The sequence below is a fragment of the Peromyscus maniculatus genome, chromosome 2, assembly GCF_049852395.1.
Source record: "Peromyscus maniculatus bairdii isolate BWxNUB_F1_BW_parent chromosome 2, HU_Pman_BW_mat_3.1, whole genome shotgun sequence".
Taxonomy (NCBI): Eukaryota; Metazoa; Chordata; class Mammalia; order Rodentia; family Cricetidae; genus Peromyscus; species Peromyscus maniculatus.
Window position 1 is genome coordinate 98,038,001 of NC_134853.1, and position 24,509 is coordinate 98,062,509.

At 37.0% G+C, this 24,509-nt stretch overlaps 1 protein-coding gene across 13 annotated transcripts in view; it reads right to left on the reverse strand.

Moving 5' to 3' along the window:
- Positions 1–24,509, reverse strand: part of Ptprd (protein tyrosine phosphatase receptor type D) — a 2,233,434-nt gene that overhangs the window by 801,984 nt on the left and 1,406,941 nt on the right. For all 13 annotated transcript variants that reach the window (XM_015999923.3, XM_076564405.1, XM_076564406.1 and 10 more), the window contains one exon: positions 10,937–10,995. The gene's annotated coding sequence lies outside the window, so the exon portion shown is untranslated. The remainder of the gene's footprint in view (positions 1–10,936; positions 10,996–24,509) is intronic.

Below are 24,509 nucleotides of genomic sequence, written 5' to 3' on the forward strand. Positions count from 1 at the left end.
ATACACATTCTACCCAGCAGCATATGGAAGCTTTTCCAAAATAGAACACATTCTGGGACATAGAACAATTCTGTACAAATTTATAATGAAAAAATGCTACATATACAAGACAAAATACTATAGCTGTAAAGAAAAAGGAAATCTTGAACTTTATAAGCACATGGATGGAACTAGAAAACATATTAACTATCACATGCTCTCTCATTGGAAACTCCTTACTCCAAATGTTCAGGTGTGAATGTGTGAATGCATAGATTGGAGTAACTACAGAATCTAGAAAGTAAAACAGGGCTGTTGCCAGGATAGGAGATTTGAGGAGGAATGGGGAAGGAAATAGCAGGGTACAAATGATCTGATCAATGAGATGGGAAAGATTAGGGTGTGGGAGGGAGTCAAATATAGAATAAGATGGGGAAGGGTAAAGGGCAATGCAGGATACCAGAGACCCCAAAGGAGAAATTGAAAAGGAGGGACTTTTGGAGGAAGAAAAGGTAGGTCAATGCAGAATAAGGAGGGAAGCGAGTAAAATAACAACAAGGATGTTTGCAAAAGCTGCAAGCATTCAAACTAATTAACTATTTACCTAAAAACCAACCTGTAGTACACACACACACACACACACACACACACACACACACACACACACACACACACACACACTGTTTTAATAAATTTTTCATCCGCTTTGATGGTGCTCCCTCCAACAGCCAAAGACCACCTATCAAAACCCAATACCAGACATGAGAAACCTTCTTTTGAGTTGTCCATAAGACTCAACATAGAGTCTATTGCCATTGGCTTCAGTTCCTCCCCATAGGTAGAAGGTAAGTTCCTATTGCTAAAGACACCATGCGTATTCAAAACAGGGCCCAGAAAACCCTGAGCTAGAACTGACCTGAATACGTACCTACCTGCTCCAGAACTACCTTTTGTGGTACCAGAAGACACAATAGAAGGATCCAAAGAAGGGAGGCAACTCCAAATCCTATTCAGCTATGTTATCTGTGAGCCACATCAGCCATCAGCATGGAAGGATAACTCTACATTTACAGTAGTGGCATGTATATCTTGGCAGTAGACAACAGCTCTCTATTTGGATTTACAGTTGGCTCAGCAGGAGGGAAACCATACCCAGTACTGGAAACCTAGCTAACTACTCAGTGCTAGTGAATCTACAAGCACAATTTACTAAACCAGCATAACTCTAATAACATCTATAAACACTTTTCATATATATATATATATGATATGAAATATACATGATATACATGAAAACATATATATATATATATATATATATATATATATATATATATATATATACCCACAGATAAATGTAGTGTTCACCCCTCATCAAGGAAACTTTTCTTTGCAACAGATGTGTATCACTTCAGAAAATTACACCCAATCAAAGTGCACAGTTGTTCAACCCAGTACCAAAGTTTCCACAAGAATCAGAGGGTCAGGAATTTTGCTGTGAGAATGTGTTTCCTAGTAATGTCACGAACTACACCCATAAAGTCTCACCAACATGACCGCCCAAATGTGAGCTGATCAAGGACAACACTGATGGACATGATAGAGTGGCTGGAGAAAAGGCCTCAACCCTATAAGAATTATAGGAAATTGAAGAGAGTGGAAGAGATGGTCTTTCTCAGGGAAGAATATGCCAATGGGTCGCCCAGTACCAAACTGTCAGACCTGAAAACATACATACAAATAACTTTATACAGACTGAGAAGGTTATATTCTGGACGATATATGTATATACACATATGTATGGCACTAACAATGAAAAAAGGGGCCATGAGTTTGAAATAGATCTGAGAGGTGTATATGCGAGTGTTTATAGAAGGAGAAGGGAAGGGAGAAATATACTTAAAATCACAAAAAATAAAGAAGCAACAGCAATAATATTATCAATGAGTTGTTAGTAAATTAAATGTACATGTCTAAGTAAAGATTTTTCCCTTATCAGTCAATTCCTCTCCTCATCTGAGAAAATTTGATCAATTCTCTGGATTCAGGCATCATTTTCATTCCTGAAGAAATGATCCCTTGCTCATTGGACTATATCAACCACAATATGTAACCATCTGTACTGTCTTTAAAATATTTGTAGTTTCTTATAATTATTTATTTGGGTCTCCATGCTAGATAAATAATGTCACTTTTTCCTTTTTGTGCTCCTTAGACTCTGACTATAGATACCATTTTATTCTTTCTGTATATATAACACTTAATTCCTCATTCTCATTTCCCACATCTGCTTGATCTGTACTCTCAGGCAGCTTTCCCATAATGCAATGCCAGTCTCCCTACTCTGAGACAGTCTCTGATGGAGCCTTGCCTATGTAAAGTAGCATGCTCCATCCCAGCATATTTGGCTATAGTACCTATCACTGACCTTGCCGTGGTCCACCCTGAAGCCTAAAGGATTATCTTAACATACATGTCTTGTCATGCCAATCTTCTGTTTATAAACCCCTGTGAAAGATCACTGCATTCAAATTCTTAATCTTCAGTACTCCATTATCTTAAATTCCCCTCTTCATTTTTTCCTTATTAGTGTTGGTTTCAAGTCTGATATTGTTCAGATGGGATGAACACCCATTCAATTCTGATGAACCAGTTATTAGTAGGCTATTAAATATTGTTCACATCAACTTCTGCCATCACCACTGATTTCACTTTCATGTCTGCATTCTGCTCTTAGTGTTGCTGCAGTCTAAATATTTGAGTCTTTCCAAGTTAATAGATTAAAGCTAATCTCCAATGTCATGAAATTAGGAAGTGAGGGTCATTGAAAGTGTGTATATCCTGAACATGGAGACCTCCTGATATCAGGCTTCTTGTGAAAGAGGGCCATAGAGCTGTGTTGCATTTCCTATCATAGGAAGCTGTCACCAAGCCTGACATGCCCTTGGTGTTGGACTTCCAAATTCCCAATTTTGAGATATAAATTCCTGTTGTTTATAAACAATTTTCAGGTGATAAATACATTTGTTAGACTAGACAAAGTAAACCACACAATTGTTGTAGAATATTATCTGTAGTGGTATCACAACCACTGCAACAAAATCTAACGTCTAAAATCTTTGTTAATGTATTATGTAATGATGATTCAAGTATGGTTGCCAATTGTATAAATCATAGTTTCAATAATTCTTACACATGTGGGATGACAAATAATAACGCCAATTTTAAGAATGCATGATCCTATTTTATTACTGTCCTTCATCGATAATGCTCCTAACTTGGAAAGTATCTCCTATGTCCAACATAACCTGTCTAAGGCACACTTTTGTTTACTCCATACAGCACTTTAGGACACATGTCAGATGCTAGCAAAATTAATGCTGTTTAAAAGTTCAAAGCCACAGGTAATGGGCATAGCTTAATTTCTTAAATCTATAGGTCTCAAAAACCACAACTAATCTCACACACACAGAAAAGTGGGGGGAGAAGAGGGTCACGTGTACACACACACACACACACACACACACACACACACATTCACACATTCACACATTCACACATTGCAATAGTCTTGCTATGTAAAAGTTAGTCTTGAACTTATCATGTAGGCCAGGTTTGAATAATCCTCTTGCCATTGCCTCCTGAGTGTAAAATTGTAGTCACATATCTTCTAATATATAATTTGTGAATTTAACTTCTGGGTTATCTTTTATACTTGAATCTCCATGTCCCTATTTTCAGACAGCAAATATCCAGCAACCAGTCACCAAAATATACAAATTAAGCAAACTCAGATTGATTCACCAATTTTAATTTTTCTCACAGTCTATTACCCAGTGAATGATGGAACAGGAGGCAAGTGAACTGTACCACCTACAACTAAGGCTCAGGAAACAGAAGAAGGGGGCAGAAAGATTGTGAGGGACAGAGGACCAAGACAGGTGCTGTGAGATAGTGTCTTCTAGACATGACAGGGAAGTTGAACCTATCAAACCTCAACAATGAAGACCTGAATACTGACAACACCAGCTGACACGCCACCATGGAGGAGGGAAATTGTGCAATGTCCATCCTCTAGATGTAGAGTTATAGGCAATCAATTACTGTTGAGAGAGGGAGAGTCAGGTCCCCCCCCCAGGGAACAGCATCATAATAGGTTAACCAACTCCAAGTGCTTAGACCTAAACATATGTACATATGAGTAACATATGTACACACACACACACACACACCCCTCATATACACACTGAATTACCTTTTTTGGTTCTTAATTATGAATTGTTAGGACTGTTGTGATATGTCAGACTCCTCTGTGTTTTAGATACTCACTTTTATCCAAAGGTCTCAGTGGTAAACCTGATCACCAGATTGTGGTGCTTTGTGGCTCTGTTGGAATCTCTAAGAGTGGGGCCTAGCAGGAGGAAGTTAGATCCTTGGGGGCATGCAATCCCTTGAAAGGGGATGATGTAACCCTAGATTTTTCTACTTTCTTGCTTTGATTTCCTGTGCTACCCTAGGTACAAAGCCACAGGATACGCCTCTGTAGACTGTAGCCTCCAAGACTATATGCCAAGCAATCTTTCTCTCTTAAATTGATTATTTGAAGAATTTTTTTACAGAAGAAGAAAGCTGACTAACATAGCCTCTAGACAAGTTATTACATTACACTTATTCTGTTATCAAATTGCTAATAATTCATTTTAATATTTTTCTTTAAATGGCATGCAAATAGTACAAAAGTGTTCGTTCTTGCCCTTGAATGAACAAATGCAACTCTCTTAAGCAGAAGTGTTCAGAGAACATCCCACTGATATTTCTTCTTCTGACCACAATAGCCTGCATACTCAATTAACCTTCTTTTAATTAAATTAACTTATCCTTTACCTTCTATTGTAAAATTAGCACTGTAATCAAAGATCTCTATAGAGACTTGAATGTGTCCTTGCTATGTGTAATGTTAATTATTTCTTTACTAAAAATAATAGAAATCAGACTCATGTAATGAGAAGCCTTAGCCAATCTGGTTTAGGCTTCCAAAATAGCACTAATCAGAACTTTATGAACAAGCCTTAAAAACACACAAAGCAACCTTGGTATTTCTGGTTTTCTTAATTGATGGAATTTTGAAGAATCTGCTGCAATTATAGCAGCATACTGCTTTGTATGTAAAAAAAAAATTATAAACACTGGCCATATTAAAATGTGTGCCTTGAAACATACAGTAAAGGGCTATTATAACAAATTAAATTAAGCTTGTTCAAATGAGCTAAACCCTTGGCTACAGACCCCACAGTGTTGCCTCTTCCCTTCTCAGTCTTGTGTGTTTCCAAATTGGACATTGTGACAGTGTCTGGCCAGCATGAACTTGATCACATTATCAAAACTGACACTGACAGCTCCATGAAGATGAAAGTTCATTTAAGCAAATTGACTCAAATTGGCCAATGGCCCTACAACAAAATGTTGTGAACTCCTCTCTGCAGACTAGTTAATTCAAAGCAGTTGAAACTCATCTTAAAATAAAAATTCATATTGGTCCCTCCAGATTTTAACATGGGTTTAGATGCTACAACTATGAGGCACTGGGTCAGATATTTACTTTTCTTTACTTCTCAAGTCCTTCGTTTTAACATGGAGATAAATTGTTGACTTCAGAGTTGTGCTGTGAAGAGGAAATGCAGTTTGCACAATGAGCTTCAAACCTAAGACACATATCAAAAATAAGAATGGCACCAGAGAGATGACTCAGCAATTAAGAGTTCTTTTTTACTCTTTCAGAGGACCTGAGTTGGATTCTCAGCATTCACATATGGAGACTTATGACCACTCGTAACTCCATCTCCAGAATAGCCAATACCTTCTTATGGTCTTCTCTGCTACCAAAACACATGTGGTACATGCACACATGTGCATGGGAACACTTGTGCACACACACACACACACACATACACACACACACACACATAAGTAAACACACACACACATACATATGTGTATATATATGGGTTAAGGATATATGTAAACAAAATAGCTGTAACTTTCAGGGCAAGAATAAGAACTGGAAGATTTTATAACATGTTATGATTAAATGTCTTTATTGTCTGCATTCAGGACTGATGTGAAACATTCATAATTGCAAGGGGAAAGGAGAATGTCTAATTTAATACAACACTAGGGAGTGAGCTTATGATGTCAGACACATGGAAGAGAATAAATGGGAAACACTCTTTAAACAGATTGCCTTAGATATATCAGTATTGGTTTTATGCAACTCTTTACCAGCATGTCTTGCTATTTTTGTGGACAGTAAGGAGAAGACAGGATTATAAAGGGCTTGGCAGATATGACAAGTGTTAGAATAATCACAAAAAAGACATTGTCATGTAAAATGAATATTTAAACATCACTCTTGGGGCTGATTCAAAGTTTATATTTTTGGTAGAATTGAAGAGTCAGAGTGTGGGCTGGGATTCTTGCTCTAATTCTTTAATTGTGAAAGACCTTTGTTTCCTTTACAACCACTTTCTTGATCTGTTACAGAAGGTCATTTTAACTCAACTTCATATGGTAAACAAAGAAAGCCCAGGATAGCTAACACAATCCTGTAAAATATAGGAACTTCAAGAGGTATCACCACCCCTGATTTCAAGCTCTACTGTAGAGCTATAGTAATAAAACAGCTTGGTACTGACATAAAAAGAAACACGTGGATTGATGGAATCAAATCAAAGACCCTGACATAAATCCACACATCTACAAATACCTGATTTTTTGACAAAAAAAGCCAAAATTATACAATAGGAAAATAAAAGCATCTTCAAATAGTGCTGGCATAACTGGATGTCAGCATGTAGAAGAATGCAAATAGAATCATATCTATCACTCTGCATAAAACTCAAGTCCAAGTGGATCAAAGACCTCAACATAAATCCAGTTGCACTGAACCTGATAGAAGAGAAAGTGGGAAGTAGGTTTGAATGCATTGGCACAGGAGACAACTTCCTGAATATAACACCAGTAGCACAGACATTGAGATCAACAATTGATAGATCAGATCTCACGAAACTGAAAAGCTTCTGTAAGGCAGAGGACACTGCCAATGAGACAAAATGGCAGCTGACAGAATGGGAAAAGATCTTCACCAACCCCACATCTGACAGATGGCTGATCTCTAAAATACATAAAGAACTTGAGAAACTAGACATCAAAATACCAAATAATCCAATTAAAAGATGGGGTACAGATCTAAACAGAATTCTCTAAAGAAGACTCTCAAATGGCTGAAATACACTTAAAGAATTGTTCAACATTCTTACTCATCAGGGAAATACAAATCAAAATGACTTTGAGATACCCTCTTACACCTGTCAGAATGGCTAAGACCAAACACACTGATGACAGCCTATGCTGGAGAGGGTGTGGAGTAAGGAGAACACTCCTCCACTGTTGGTGGGAGCACGAACTTGCACAGCCACTTTGGAAATCAGTATGAAGGTTTCTCAGAAAATTGGGAATCAATTTACCTCAAAACCCAATGATACCACTCTCAGGCATATACCCAAATGATGCTCAATCATATGACAAGGACACTTACTCAACTATGTTCATAGCAGCATTATTTGTAATACCCAGAACCTGGAAACAACTTAGATGCCCCTCAACCAAAGAATGGATATGGGAACTGTGGCACATTTACATGATGGAGTATTACTTAGCTGTAAAACAACAAAAACAAAAACAAAAACAAAAACAAAAAACAATGATCTCATGAAATTTTCAGGCAAATGGATGGTGCTAGAAAAAAAAAATCATTCTGAGTGAGGTAAGCCAGACCCAGAAAAACAAACATGGTATGTACTCACTCATACATCTACATTAGGAGTAAAGTATAGGATAACCAACCTATAAGCCAAAGCTCCACAGAGGCTAGATACTAAGGAGGGTCCAAAGAGGGACACATGGATTTCCCTGGGAAGGGGAAATAGAAGAGATCTCCTAGGTAAACTGTGGGTAGGGGGCGGGGGAGAGAGGGATGGGAGGATGGGAACTAGAGGGAGCAATTTGGGTGGGCCGGGCTTGGGAGGAATGTTGGGGGTGGGACAAAGGGGGAAAGTAACGAAAGAGAAGTCTTGATGTCTTGTGAGGGGGGGGAGCATTTTGGGATTAGGGAGAAACCTAGTGCCAGGGAACCTCCCAGCAATCCACAAGAATGACCCCAGCTAAGACTCCTAGCAATAGTGGAGAGGGTGCCTGAGCTGGCCATCTACTGTAATCAGATTAGTGACTACCCTAATTGTCACCAGAGAGCCTTTATCCAGTAACTGATGGAAGCCCTTGCAGAGATCCACAGCCAAGCACTGGGCCCAGCTCCTGGAACCCTACTGAAGAAAGAGAGGAGGGACTGTGTGAGCCAGAGGGGTCAAGGTCATGATGGGGCAGCATACAAAGACAGCTTACCTGAGCTCGTGGGTGCTCGTGGACTCTGGACCAACAGTTAGAGAACCTGTGTGGGACCAATCTAGGCCCTCTGCATGTGTATGACAGTTGTGTAGCTTGGTCCTTTTGTAAGGCTCCTAGGAGTGAGATCTGTCCCTGGTGCTTAGCTGGCTTTTGGGAACCTGTTCTCCATGCTGGATTTCCTAGCCCAGCCTTGATGCAGGGAGAAGGGCTTGGCCCTGCCTCAGCTTGATGTGCAATGCTTTGTTCAAGCCCATAGGAAGTCTGCCCCTTTCAGAATAGAGACAGAAAGGGAGGGGGTAGATGGGAATGGAGTAGGGGGAAGGAATGGGAAGAAAGGAGGGAGAGGTAATTGTAGTTTGTATGTAAAATAAATGAAAAAAGTTAAATAAAATAAGAAGGCTGTTTTATTATTTGTGTTTATTCATCTTGGAAAACCAGGTAGATGAGGAAAATAATTGAACTGGACAACTAGTCATTTTCTGTCTGGCTCAGGCAGTCGATATTCTATGATTTAGGTGTCCATTCCATCTTCAGAAGATGAATTAAGATGCATTGTTTATTTTCTCTTCCAAATGTGCCCATAAGGGGTGGCTGGCTTCCTGGTGCTCCAGGTTGTAGTGAAAATAACAACATCACCCATACAGTGGAACTGGACACCTCTTAGTGGACAGCAAGTGTTCTGGAGAATTTTTCACACATGGCTCATTAAATCTTCCCCACAGTCACAGAGGTACTGTCACTATCTCTGGCTCGTAGATGACCAATGTTGGGCACACATCTGAGCTGATGGATAAGGCCATAGGAAGAGGGGAAGTAAGGCAAGTCTTGGTCTAGATTTATGAAGTCTACCCTTCAGAATATAAATGTCAAAACAGAAAGTGTATTTGAAATGATTTTTAAAAGCCCTAGGTTATTCAGAAACCACTCAGAAAGAAAATAAAAACATCACTGGAATGATTAGCTTTAGGGGAATGTGTGTTCTGGACTCTCAACAACTGTTTTTTGTTGTTTGTTTGTTTTGTGTATGTTTATTTACTTATTATTCAATGATCTCTGGAGTGTAATGCACTCAGAAAATGGAAATTGTTTATATACACATGGCTCATGATTATGATAGTATCATAAAAAGAACCATGAACAAAGACTCAGAATTCCTCAGAGTATCCAGATAATTTTTTTGTGGGGAGTTGAGTTAATCTTAATCCATGTAAGTGAAATGATGAGGACCAAGTAGGAAACAGGCTGAAGGTCTGAGATAAATGCATCATATTTCTCTTGTTTAATTTTTGTCTTGCTTGACTTCCACAGTACCTTGATACATGGAGGACTTTTCCTACTTTTCCTTTTATAGATATTTCCTATTTCTAAGTCAAAAGAAACATGAGCCCAGAAAATGAGACAAATAGTAATACATGATAGGATTTTCTTTAAGCTAAAAATATAGAGTTTAAGTACTTCAGAACTTGATCAACTTTATAAAGTGTTTTCAGAAATAATAATTCAATCCCTTGAGATTATTTCAGAATTTATTACCTGTCCACCACTTGGTGGTAATATTTAAATGCTTATCAGAAAGATCAAAAGAACATGGGAGTCATTTCTGTCAAAGAACTATCTGTTTTTCTTTAAGACGGGAGGCATTCTATTGAGTTGTAAAGGGTGAAATAAGAGGACATGGCTTAGGATTTGATTAGAAGTATTATGACAGATGACATCTTTACACAGGGGGAAAGCATATATAAGGTGACAATTCTGCATTAAGAGCATAGATTGTCACTGAGGAAGGAGAACCCAACACATCATATGATAACCGGTTCTTACTTAAGAGATTAGACTTTCAAAAATTGCTAATTTATTTGCTAATCTGTTTTCTTACTTTATTCACTCATTAACAATAAATAGCTTCTTAGCTTTCACAAGAACCAAAATAAACTTCAACTACTGTTGAAGGCCAATAATTTCATATCAGCAGCTACTAAATTCAGTCAACATTTAAATATATGGACATCTGCCACTCTGATTCAAAATTTTAACCTGTTAGGTTTCTTCCACACTTGTGCCTATCATTGCCCATGATTCAGAACTGAAAAACAAATCTCTCATTAACAGATCATTTCCTAAATGTTTTGAATATGTTGTAATATTATTTACAAAATATCAATATCTGCATTGAATAATGAATCTTAGTATATTTTTATGTCTACACCAATTGAGCTAGATAATCTAGTAGCATTTTCTCTTTATCTCTCAATCCTAAAGAGTGTTTTTTGAGTGTGAGCTAGTTATGAGGTACTTACCATCTTTGGGATATAGTGAATACTTAAAGCAATGTGGAAATCTGTGATTTTATTTATAGGCTACAAAGCCTATGACTTTTCTTAAAATGTTGAATTGAGACCATCATCTTCAATATACAAGGGCCACTTTTTTTTTTACAATATTTATTTCATCAATTCTATTAAATCTCAAAAAGAGTGGATTAAGTCTGTAGACTCACCATGTATGAGCCCTGCAGGATGTTTCAGAAACAGTTCCTGGCCTCAGAATGTTCAGCACCTAGCCAGAAGTACAAAAAATAATTACCATTAAAACTCTTAGCATTAAGTCACTTTTAAGGTACAGTTGTGTTTTCTTTTGAGAGAGGATTAAAACAGAAGTGGAAAAGCAACATGATTAATAAGAAGTTGGCAGCAATATCATAAAACACAATTTTCAAAAGACAGTGAACATTTAATGCAATATGGAAATCTCCTATGATTTTGTCCATAAGCTACAATGTAATGAAATTGACTCTTCTTAAAATGCTGAACTGAGGCCTGAGAGATGGGTTCAACCATTAAAGGCTAAGCTCACAACCAAAATGCTGAATCGAGATCATCATCTTCAACATAAAATGGCAACATTTTCTGACCACATTTATTTTATCAAGTCCACTAAATATCTTGGCTTGTTGCTTTCTAAGATTTCCTGCCTTTCTGAATATCCATCTTTTGGTTTCTATAGAACATGTACCCCAATGTTAAGCAATCATTTGCAAAGTCTTTCCTACTAGTTGCTATGGCTAATCAGCAGGGAAGAATTCCACATCTTACAGCATTCCATCTGTGTGAAACTCTCCCACTGATTTTTTAAAAGCTGTATCTCTGAGATGCAAGAAAAGTCATTGTCTTAATTCCACAACAGAATCCTTAACAGGCGATAAACTCTAACATACGACACTTACTCATTTTGTTTTCAAAGGGCTTCCTTCTCTCTCTAAGCACCTTCTTCTTCACCCTTTATGATGTTCAACACTTGTTTCCCCTGCAGTTCCCAGGCAGTTGTCCTTTTATACAGAGAGCTTCCATGAGACATCCTGTCCTCTCTTCTCCATGTTTCCACCAGATGACTCTGGCTCCAACAGCTCTGTGTGCTTCCCTTTCACCCACACCACATTCCTATGTGCCATAGGGCTGACTGGCTCTCTATCGGATTGCTTCTCCTTTTCTACTTTCTGTGGTGCCACTATGTGGTTGTGCTCTCCACAGTGGTTTATTCTTCTAAGCACCCCATATATTACCCTTCATTCTGTGATCCCCATGCCCATATCAGCTTCCCAAGAACCTATAGGAGAGAAAGTCTAAAAGACCTAGGGGATGGTATTTTAGCCAGCAGTTTTCCGGGTCACCCTTATTTCTACTATGAGGTCTACTAGAGTTTTTTTGTAAATGAGGATTATGTTTTTGCTCTTTAAGTCAACATATTGGGTGTTTATTACAGCATTCAGCCTAACTAGACTGAATGGGTTTGTTTGGTGTTCCCTGTTGGAATGCAGCCTATGGTTCTTGCCACAGTAACTATTTTTATCTTGTTCCAGGCTATATATGACCCTTTCACACAGCAATATTATATTGTGATTCTCTCTCTCATTTAAAAAAAGTTGTGAATTTTATGTTAGAATAAGCCATGAAATTTTCATAGGTAACATTGTACTGTTAGTAATTAGCCATACTGGAGACAGGAAGAGTTTATTTTGGCGTGGACGTCAAGATACCTCTGGTTAAATGCCTTAAAAGTAAAATCTGATTTTGCTAAGGAGCTCAGAGCAAACGGTAGCTTCAAATGAGCTTTTTAAATGCTGTATTGAAGGCTTGTGTTTGCAGGCAGTGTGCTAGGTGGTGAAGGGAGTGCAAGCTACAGTGAGAAGTAGAAGCCTCTAAAGCTCCTGGCTGCAGTGTGATTATTACGAATGTCCTTCAAACCTTTACTGGAGATTTAGTGCCAACGGAGAGAAAATGAAAGGTAATTTTCTTCCCTTTTCAAAACAATAACCAATCACAGAGCTCAAGACCTTCTGCTCTTCACATATTACAATGAAATAGCTTTTGAAGTTTAGATAAAAATAGACATCTGACTAACATTATCAACACTCAGTCAGCAAGTTGCCACATATTTATTTCTGACATTCTTTCACCCGCTTCCTCTTATAGTAAAAAACCACTCCATCCACTGACTTTTAGGCAACCACCTGTTTGAGGCCACTTCTGAAAGATCTTGGTGTAAGCCAAACTTGCGGGTTTCTAGATTGTCTTTGAATTCCTGCTTAAACTGTTTTGTTTGTTAAAATAATTTTTAAGACATGCTTTTCTTCTCAGTCCTGTGTAACTGAGGAAAATCTAGAGGAGCTGGCCAGCTCTCTCTGTTTCCTTTCTTAGAAATAAAAATGATTTGGAATCCAGATGTGCAGCTGGCTTTTTTTTGTTTTTTTAAACATAACTATAGACATGCACATATATTCCATTGATAGTACTTACACATAGTCACAGGGTACAGAGTCGAGTTCTAATCCATGCATATAATATGCAGTAATTAGATCAAGGTAGTTGTTATATCTGTCATCTTAGACTCATTTTGTTTCTCTCTGTTGGGTACATTCAAATTCTTTCCATTATATCTTCTGAAATGGTCAGTGATTCTTGCCAAACATCATGGCCCCTATAAGCTGTGGAATACTGGCAGTAGCTCCTCCTAGGAGGCAGCTGCACCCTGTACCCTTAACTATCCTTTTGCTGTCCTGGTACTCACATCCTTTTCACTTGAAATATCAAGCCCTCAGACTCTGTTTCACAGCTTTGAATAGAGGATTTAGGCTGGAGCTCATGGGGCAGTGGCATTTAAATGAAGATTCAATTTGCCAGGTGGAGCCACTCCTTACAGGTTTCCACTGGCATTTTGGAAAACTATTCTGCTCCTCAAATGACCTTAAACCATTCTTAGATTTTAGTTTCTAAGTGACACATCATGGTAACATCTACTTAATGGGATACCATGTTATTACAATACATTTAATACAAGTAGTGGTCAAATCTAAGTAATTAGTATTTCTGTATTCTTATGAACTCATTCATTCTTCATAAAATATGTAATTACTGTCAACTATGGTCAGCCTGTTGTCAATAGCATACCTTCGTCTTCCTATCTGGTGTTGTTTTAGTATTTGTTTTTTATTTATTTTTTTATTTTTTTTATTTTTGAAGATCCTGATTGCCAATGTGGTTATTTTAAGAAGCAGGAAAGTAGCAAAGCATATCTTTGTGTGTGTGTATGTGTGTGTGTGTGTGTGTGTGTGTGTGTGTGTGTGTGTGTGTGTGTGCATGGGTGGTGTGATGTGCATGTGTGATGTTTCCAATGTGTTTATCATGTGGGTGTGTGATGAGTGTATGTGATGTTTGTGTGATGTGTGTATAATGTATGTATGTGTAGTGCATGTGTGTGCATTTTCATGGAGAATGGGAGAAGATCTATTCTGAAAAATGGCAGTGCCATGCCATTGGTGGGGCTTGAATGGGGTAAAAAAAGCAAAATCCATGAATTATAGGCATGTTTCTCTCTGCTTCCTAGTGGCCATGAGTGAACAGCCTCTGCCACATGGCTTGCCATCAGAATATACAATTACACTACACTCCCAGTAATCTAGAACCAAGTTACCATGAACTTTGAGAAAAAAAAAATCAGTAATTCTTCCCTCTTTCTGTTTCTTAAGTATTGGCTACAATGTGGAAAAAATCAGAAAATTATCTAACCTTCTACTTCCCTTTGTACTGTTCCTGATTATTCTAACATTATTTCGGTAACCTGACTGTCCTGACTGTGTTCTGTCACCTGGCCATCCTGACCATTGTGCTGGGCACTTGACCACCCTGATTATCATTGTGGTCACCTGACCACCCTGATCTTCATTATGGTTGCCTGACTGTCCTGACACTTATTCTGGTCACTTGACTGTGCTCACCATTTGTTCTGTCACTTGAATATCCTAGCCATCATTCTCTCACAGGACTGTTATGACCATCGTTCTGGTCATCTGAATGTTCTGGCCATTGTTCTGGTCACATATATGAGATCTCCAATTCAAGAACTACCTTTCTTTCCAGAGTACAAAAATAAGTTCAATATCTAGTTGGTCAGCTAGAAGATACAGAGGTGTTTTTCATACTAGCCCGAAACATAAAAAGTACGATCCCTCTAAATCTAGGCCAATTGGCTGTTTATTATGAACAAAATGGGGCCTTATTAATAATCACCATTTTGTTTTCTTTTCTAAACACTTAGAAAAACATGGTATTAAAAATTGTCATCAGTAAGAGACAGTCGCTTTTTTTTTTTTTCAACCAGGGATTTACTTCAAGTAGGCTGCCTACAGTTCTTAACAAAGCAATGCAGTGAGAGAAGGAAAGTTAAAACAGGGGACTATCTTGATGGTAAATGTTCTTCGATTTTCTGCTGTATGCAAATGGTCTGACTGATAATTGAATCTGAAAGAAGCAAAATCTGTCACATTCAACGGCAGCCTGTCCACTCAGAGGAAAAAATCAAGCCAGATAATGCTTGTAAGATTAAAATATGTACATACAAAGTTAAAAGTCTCTGCTATATTCTGGTTTTAATAGTAATAGTGTTTCATTGAATATATTTTGTGCCAAATCAACATTGTAATTTTCTTACATGGAGTAAGTCAATTAACGTACAGTTTATATTCTGATATGTAAAATGTTTTGCAATTGTCAGTATAGTTTTATCTATCCTATATAATATTGCTTCTGGTACAACCTCAAAATTCCATGTATCATTAGTTATTTATGACTACTATATATAGTGTAGTAATTAAATCACTTCACATTGGAAGAAAGGTACTTGAATGTAAATGCTGGTATTTATTTCATATGCTACATTATGATTTCTTCTCTTTCTTATGTTTGAAAAAATTACTTCCAAGAGTTCATTTCTACTTGCAGACATATTTCAAAGTATCAAAACCCCTTTTGATTATCATAACAGTTTGTAATTTTAAAGCACATTTTACATTAGCACAAACAGCTGTGACCTTTTAAAGTAGTTACAATTACACAGTAAAGACATTTCATTAGGGAGCTTTCAGTCCTTTTTATTTAGATTTGCTTGTGCATGTTTCTGTTAGCTTTGTCTTCACAGTTTTAGAGAGTTGAATATAATAATGACCCCTTGTATTACCTTAAATGTTAGATAGAAAAAGTTCCAATAAAAAAATTGAACAACCTAAAGGTAATTCCTTGCAAAACTGTCAAATCTCTTCACAGAAGGTGTCTTTCTTTTTCTCCCTTCCTTTTCCTTTTTTTTTGCAGTATATTTATTAATTCTTTGAGAATTTCATACAGTGTTGTTTCACCATAATTATCCCGTAACTCCTCTTCTTATCATCCACTCATTTTCCCATCCTGTTACATCTAACTCTAACATTACTTCCTTGTTCCTCTTCTTTTCCCATCAGGTCCAGTTTGTGTTGCTCAGCTTCTCTTGGGATTGGGATATTCCCTGGTGTGTGGTCAGCCTATTAGGAGTCACACCATGAAAGGAAACTCATCTTCCTTCTCCCAGCAGCTTTTGAATGTTAATAGCTCCTCAGATAGTGGTGAGATTATTTATCTACTTTCCTCATTCTATGATGGTATGTTGTCAGATTGCAAGATGTGAAGGTCTTGAGCATGCTGTCACAATTCCTGTTGTGTCTGGGAAATAATATTTCCTTTATGTTGTCAATGATCTCTGGCTCTCACAAACTTTCCACACTGTCTTATGCAGAGATCTCCGAGCCTTATGGAGAGGAGTGTGATATGAATATCTGACTTACAATTGAAATCCACTCTCTTTTGTTCTCTGCACATTGACTAGACTGGGTTCTCAGATTGAGTCAGAAAATGGTTGGTGACTCACATTTCATTCATGCCACTATTGCACTAGTAGGCCTATCATGTCAGGCCATTATTCTTGTAGCTTATAGGGTTCACAAATGGGTGATATCCAAGCTTAATTTTCTCCTTTGACAATGTGCATTGTATCTTCCAGAACAATGCGCCCATAGGGATGAAGCTTCCAGGTAAGTATAAGTTTAATGTCTTCATGTTCTAGAACTAAATATGTGTGTCTTCAGCAGTAAGTTCTTACCATTATCTTCTAGAGGGTAGCCAGAAATACTAGCAATAGCTTGTGAAACCTGGGGGTCTATGTGACCCATTTTTCCAAAAACACAAAAAGAGGTAACCAATTCCTGGTATTGGGGTTTTATTTGCTAGTATGGACTATCTGGATGGGGTAGTATATCTCCATTTTTGGAGTAACTCCATTCAAGTTATTTTTATATATGTTTAAGTATATATTTATGAAACGTCTAGTGTAGTTAGTTTCTGCATTGCTTTTTCAAAACATCACTGTTAGATATACCTCCCCACATTTTCTTTTCTACCTTGCTCTCCTATTTCCCATCACAAATTAACACTTCTTCTCCCATTGTTCCCTCCCATCCCTTTACCTTTATACCACTGTTTTTTTTTTTTTTCCTCCTTTGAAGGCTCCTACCTCCAAAAGCCCCTTCCTAAGTTCCTGACCTCTGGGTATTCCACTTGGAATACATATTTCTGAAGAGTCAAAGCTACATCTAGAAATGAAAGAAAAAATGTGATGTTATCTTTTTGTATCTACTATCTCACCCTGAATTATCTGTGAATTTCATTTTCCTTAACAGCTAAGTAATATTCCATATTATTTAATACATGTAGTATTGATAAATGTGGTAATGAATGCAAATCCTTTTTATTATTAATTCATCAGTTAATTAATATCTAGGTTGTTTGTAGTTCCTGGCTATTGTGAATGGAGCAATATCTGCACCTGAGGTAAATCCACGCAGAACAGTTGGCAGATCACCAGGCCTACTCTTGGTTTTTTCTACATGCCGACATCCTCTACCACTCCTCCTGACACTGGAACTGTGTGAAGTATAACCAGAATGCCACTGAGCTGTGACCACTTTAGATATTCAAAAGTAACTAGAGTGTCCCCAAGACCCCAAGATTGAATGCCAACCACTATTCAGCTGGTACATACCATAAGAGGTAGGGGTAATAGCAAATAAATATTCAAACAACCAAACCAGATATTCACACTAAGGAACACTATGAAAAAATTAATTCTAGGAGCCTATTATCTAAGAAAACATCACCACACTAAAATAACAGGAATTAGTAAACATTACTGGTTAAGAACTTTCAATGTTACCAGTCTCAGTTTCAAAACAAAAAGACAAATATTAACATATTGGATTAGAAAACAGAATCCATCGTTTCACTGGCTACAAAAATCACATCTCACCATTAGCCACCTCACCATTAGCACCTTAGAGTTGAAGGGAAAGGTGGACAAGCAAGCTGAGCAAGGAAACAAGCAGGTGTAGATATTCTAACTTCTGACAAAATGGGCTTCAAATCAAAACTAGTCAGAAGAGATAAAGATACTACATACCAATCAAAGGAAAAATCTGGCAAGAGAACATTACAATTCTAAACCTTTTACACATCAAACACAAGGGAATCCAGTTTTATAACAGAAACATTATTAGATCTAAAATCATGAATTGGCCCCCAACACAGTGATAGTAGGTGACTTCAATATTTCACTCACTAATAGACAGATCACACAGAAACAAAAACTAAATGGAGAGATTCCAGTTCTAAATGACATCATGAATCCAATTGACCAAACAGACATTTGCAGAACATTCCATGCAAACACTAAAGAATACACAATCTTCTTAGCAGCCCATTGAATTCTCCCCATAACTGACTACATTAGGTCACAAAGCAAGTTTCAACAAATATAGAAGTATTGAAATAACATCTTTTATATTATCTGATCACAAAGTAATAAAGCTATATATCAACCATAGAAATGTCAGTAAGAATACAAATTCATGGAAGCTAAATAACACACTGCTGAATGATGATTGGATCAAGAGAAACAATTATGAAGAGCATTTAAGAATTTGTTAAAGTCAAATGAAAATTAAAACTTAACATATTGGAATCTGTGGGGCACAAACAAGGAAGTCCTAAATGGTGTGATAAATCTGTACTAGTATAATAAAAAAGGGAAAGTTTACAGCACTAAGTCCTTACATCAAAAGCTGTAGAAATTTCCTGAGTTAAATACTGAACCTGAAGGTCTCAAAAAATCAAGAATACTACCCCAAAAATGTAGACAAGAAGAGACAATAAAATTCAGAGCTGAAGTTAATGAAATAGAAATGGAAAGAACCATACAAAGAATTCAATGAAAACAAGAGCTGGTTCTTTGGAAAGATTAATAAGATTGATAAACCTTTTGTCCATCTTATAGAAATGCCATTCTTTATTCACAATGACTTTTTTCATGAGATAGACCCAGTGATTTGAAACTTGGTTATCTTAAGGACAACAAATAACATCTTACTCTATATTTAAACTGCTTTATTTATCATGAAAACATTTTAATCATGACATTTAATACAAGAAAAATCTTCAAAACAAAAATGAAAATTACTAGAGTGCAAGGTTTTCATAATATGTATGACAGTATGTACAAACAAGCAAGCCTTTTTTTTTTTTTTTTTTTTTTTAGAAAACTGAGTCCTTTAAAAATTAAAATTAAAAGGTAGTTCTGAATTGCTAAAAGATGACACATTCATTGAAACACATATATACCAGGAATCACATGAGCCAATGCCGGGGTAACCAGCACCCAGATCAAGAACTAGGATATTCCTAGCTCTGTAGACTCCACATCACCTCTCATCAACATTTCTTCCTCTTCTCTAAAGGCAAATGATACTATCTTAATTTTCTATCCTACCATTTACAGATAATGTGAACATTGTATAAATATAACTCTATGTGTCTAACTATGTTAGTAATATTTTATTAATGTGTTGTTATGCCATGGAACAGTTTAAGGTAAGGAAGGATTCATTCTGGTTCATGGTTTGTGAGTGGATACTCCGTCATCAAAGGGAAAGCAAAGTGGCTGAAGTGGATGATTCTATGGCAGTAGGAGCACGAGGTGGCATGTTCATATATTGTCATATCAAGACGCAGAGAGAGTACCTGGAGGGGCCCTAAACTGGTGCCAAGCTCTAACCAATGAAATCCACTCGACAGGATTCCATATCTTTGTGAAAGGCATTATATTCTAAAGCAGTGGTTCTCAACTTTTTTAATACTGTAATCATTTAATACTGTGACCTCCAACCATAAAATTATTTTGTTGCTATTTCATAGCTACAATTTTGCTTCTGTTATAAATTATAATGTAAATATCTGATATGCAGGATATCTGATATGTGACCCCCAAAGGGGTTGCAACCCACAGGTGGAGAGCAGTTGTTCTAAAGTTTCCACAACCTCACAAAACCACTCAACAAGCTGGAGACTAACTGTTCAAACTTATCAGTCTGTGAGAGACGTTTCATAGTTAAACTATAATATCTGTTGTTTTATATCAAGCTTATTGCCTGAATATCATGGGACGGTGCATTCCTAGTGTAATTTGTCAAGTATCTGCTGATACTACATATGTTATGGATGTACTTCACTGCTGATTGACATTGGATTACTTTTAGTTTAGAGTAATTACAATTAATGTGCTAAATATACTTATATATTTATAAGCACAAGTAGAATTGCTGTACCATCTGGCATACACAGGCTCATTGTCAATGGATAATGGTGAAGTGGATGTAGTAAGTATATCCTTCTCCAATATTCAAGTGTTCTAGTGTGATGACTCCTTGCAAATACCTGGTTAGAAGTACTTGCTTACAACTTCTAAGTTGGACTATGAAGAAAGACAGAGTAAAGGCTTGAACTGCTAAAAACTTCACAATATCCAGTGGTTGATAAGATAATAAAAGTTGTACTCTGAGAGAGAAGACTTGATTGTCACTACCAGGTATTTTCCTTAGGAGGAGGTAGATCCGTGAAGTGTATGTATTAGGGTGCAGGTGGTGGGACAGAAAGAGCAGCTTTGTATCTATGGAACTGTTGTGGAATAATCTTTTTGTACACTGTGAAGATATGTCTTTGCCAAAGCACCTTCTTATTGGCTTAAGAGCTGAATGACCAATAACTAGGCAGGAGAAAATAGGCAGGTCTTCTAGGGAGAGGGAAGAATTGGAGATGAATCTAGGCAGGTGAAAGATGCCACTGAGACTCAGAACAAGTCAGACATACAAAATGGAAGAGAGGTGAAAGCCACATGGCAGAACATAGATTAATAGAAACAGGGTGATTTGAATTATAAGAGTTAGTTGGTAACAAGTCTAAACTAAAGGCTAAGCTTTCATAAGTAATAGTATATCTCCATGTCATTATTTGAGAGCTCATGGTTGACAAGAAAGATTAGTTATATGGAACAATTAGAGTGCAAATCAACTAGAAACAGAATTTTAGTGCAAAGCAAAGTGTGTATGTGTGTGTGTGTGTGTGTGTGTGTGTGTGTGTATGTGTGTCTCCCACACTGTTTTTTCCTGTTAATGTACATGTCAAACTATAAAATAGAGTCTCTTTACATTTAGGAATTATGGTAAATTTCTAGGATATTAGATTTAAAATAATAATGACCAAAAGATGTAGAGTTTTTGCCATGAACAAAATATTTAATGTCGGTTTTTTTAAAAAAAAATTATTGTATTCTTTTTATTATTAATTTTGAATATTCTTCATTTCAGAAGCAAGGGAGACTCAAAATCCCTCAAGGTTCATTGTTAACTTCACCTTCTAGGCTCCATTCTTTTGCTATGTAGGCCACATAAAACCCCACATTCCATTCCTTTACCAGGATTCTCTCTTCCATAAATGTGCCACAGTCTCTCCAGAAAACACCCAGCTCAGAAGCCTGTTCCCTGGTAACAGACCTTGGGACTCTTTAGAGCTACCCATATTATCTCTAACCCCATCATTTAGTGATTCATTCGAACAACCCAGCTTGCCAACTCACTTGGGAAATTTGAACTGGTATGATAAAAAATGAGAATAACCTCATATCAAAAGATACAACCAACAATATAATTTGCAGGTTTCATTACAAAGTACAAGCAATATGAAAAAATAACATTGCATATCTCCTGCAAAGATCTTCAGTTCCATAATAATTATCTCCAACAAGAACAACTTTGATACAACTCAATACACAAAATTGAAACAAAGATTTATAAATGTATTCAGCATTTGAGGAGTTTAAAGAGAACACCAATAAACACCTGAATGAATCTGAAGACTGCAAAATCAAAACAAAACAAAACTTCTAATTGAAGTCCACAAAGATACAACAAAGCCACTGAATGAAATAATGAGGATAACTAGAGAAATGAAAAACAGAGATAGAAACATGGAAGGAAACTCTAACTAAAATAAAGTTAGGAAATAAAAACTCAATGTCTTAGAAAATAACTGAGGAAAGCCTCACCAACAGAATGGACTTTGTAAATGACAATATTGGGTCTTGAAGACAAGATAGAGGAATTGGATTATTAACTCAAAGAAAATGATGAATTAAACAAGCATACATACACACTCAAGAACAGAATGTGATGGAATTCTGAGACAACAAGAAAAGACCAAATCTATAAAATGTGAGCTTAGAAGAATTCTATGTTAAAAGAATAGAACTTATCTTCAACAAATTTATAGAAGAAAACTTGCCAAATCTAGGGAAATAGATGCCTATTTAGGTACAAAAAGCATACAGAGCACAAAATAGACAGGACCCAAAAAGAAAATATCTGTATCATATTACAGGTAAAACACCAGATATACATAACAAATAATGACTATCGATACAAAGAGAAGGCTCAAGGTCCATATAAATGCCAGTCCATAAGAATAGCAGGTGAATTCTCCATGGAAGCTTTAACATTCAGAAGAGTTTAAGTCAATATGACTTATGTTCTGATAGAAAACAGTTGCTGATGTAGTCTATTTCCCTTTGAAAACCATCCAATATAACTAGAAGAGAACAAAAAGCTTCCATGATAAAAGTAGGCTATAGCCCAGTGCAAGGTGTGATACACCTCATCACATGTTTTTGCTCAAGATTGTCCAGAGATCCCCCTAAACAATATAAGCTACTGTTATTACACTTGAACCCACCAGAACATTATGGTAAGACTTTATTCATGAAGACTCCACACATTTTGGTCACAGGACATGGAGAAATGAAATCAGTTCTGGGAAGCTCCCGTTGTGCTGGCTAGCTTTCATTGTATTGTAAAATGCTATGAAGGGTTACTAATAGAGAAAAGTCATCAACTGTATTACCCAGCTGTAAAATCCGGGAATTACAATAACAACAGTTATGGCAAGACATGCCCATGGGTGCTATATTCACACCAATGTTATGGAATAAACAATAGATTTCTAAATGGATTTAAGAACCACTCTACAGGAGGTAATGCATGTCTGGTTTTGTAAATTTGGCCAAGAATCCATGGATGAAAGCTCATGTGTCCCAAGGGTAAGCATATTACTATTATTTTCCTAAATGTACCTAGTATCAAACTGTCCTCTAAATTTGTATCTCTCTGTCAATATCTTAGTGCAACTCCCAGACCACATTGGAGAAGTGCAGCAGAAAAAAAAAAATCACAACTGCTAAAAGTGCAGAGAATAAGTGACCCCAGAATTATCAAAGCTTAATGTAACATTTATATCACATTCCTTCCCCCAAAGCTCAGGGGCCATTGCAGAAGAGGAAACAGAAAGATTCCAAGAGTCAAAGGGTAGGAAGGACCGCAGTAAACTGGGGTCTTTAGATGAACATGATGGGATCATTGTATTCATAAACTCACAGCAGCTGTGGTTGGCTGCACAGGATCTCTACAGGATAAAGCCAGTTAATATTCCAGCACTGATGGAGGAGAAAATCAAGAGACCCCCACCTCTAGCTGAGCAGCTATTGACAGTTGATAGACTCTAGATGAGGAGGAGTCAATTCTTTTTAATTGTGTGGTCCCAGGTAGGTTGACCATGTTCCAGTGAATGGACTCACACCGTTGAGTATGTGGACAACAAAAATTGCCTATTGCCTTCAGCAGACTAAGTTGGAAGGAGGCTGTGATTGGACAGTGGATATGGGTGGAGTTAAGAGGAGGACCGGGGATGAAGATAAAGATAAAAATACATTGTGTGCATATGTGGAATTCTCAAAAATAAGAATATTTTATAAAAATCAGACTAAGGTAGTTCATGACCATCAAACCAGTCCTACATAGAACAATGGAAGGAATACTTTCATTGGAAGGGAAGAATAAGCACATTTAAGAGACAGATGTGCCAGGTAGCACTGAGAAAAGAAGTACCATAAGATCAACAAAATGACTCCAAAGAGGAAGTATCCTTCCATATGAACTCCAAATGCTAATGGCTTCAATCCCCTAATCAAAGGACACAGGCTAGGCAACTGCATTACAGAACTCAAGCCATTTATTTCTGTCTACGAGAAGTGAAAGGAATGCAATTCCAGTATTTCAAGGCAAGGGTGATTTCCCATAGCTGTGTCTTAAATTATACTTGATTAATGGCTTTGTATTTTACATATTTTAATCTAAATAATTAAAACAGTACATATCCCCAGAATATAGAAATCATCAAAGACAGCATATCCTCTCTGATTCTTCTTCTCTGTAAGTCTATGTCAGACCCTTCCATATACCTTAACAATTTATAATGGTACATTCTGTAGTTGCCCAC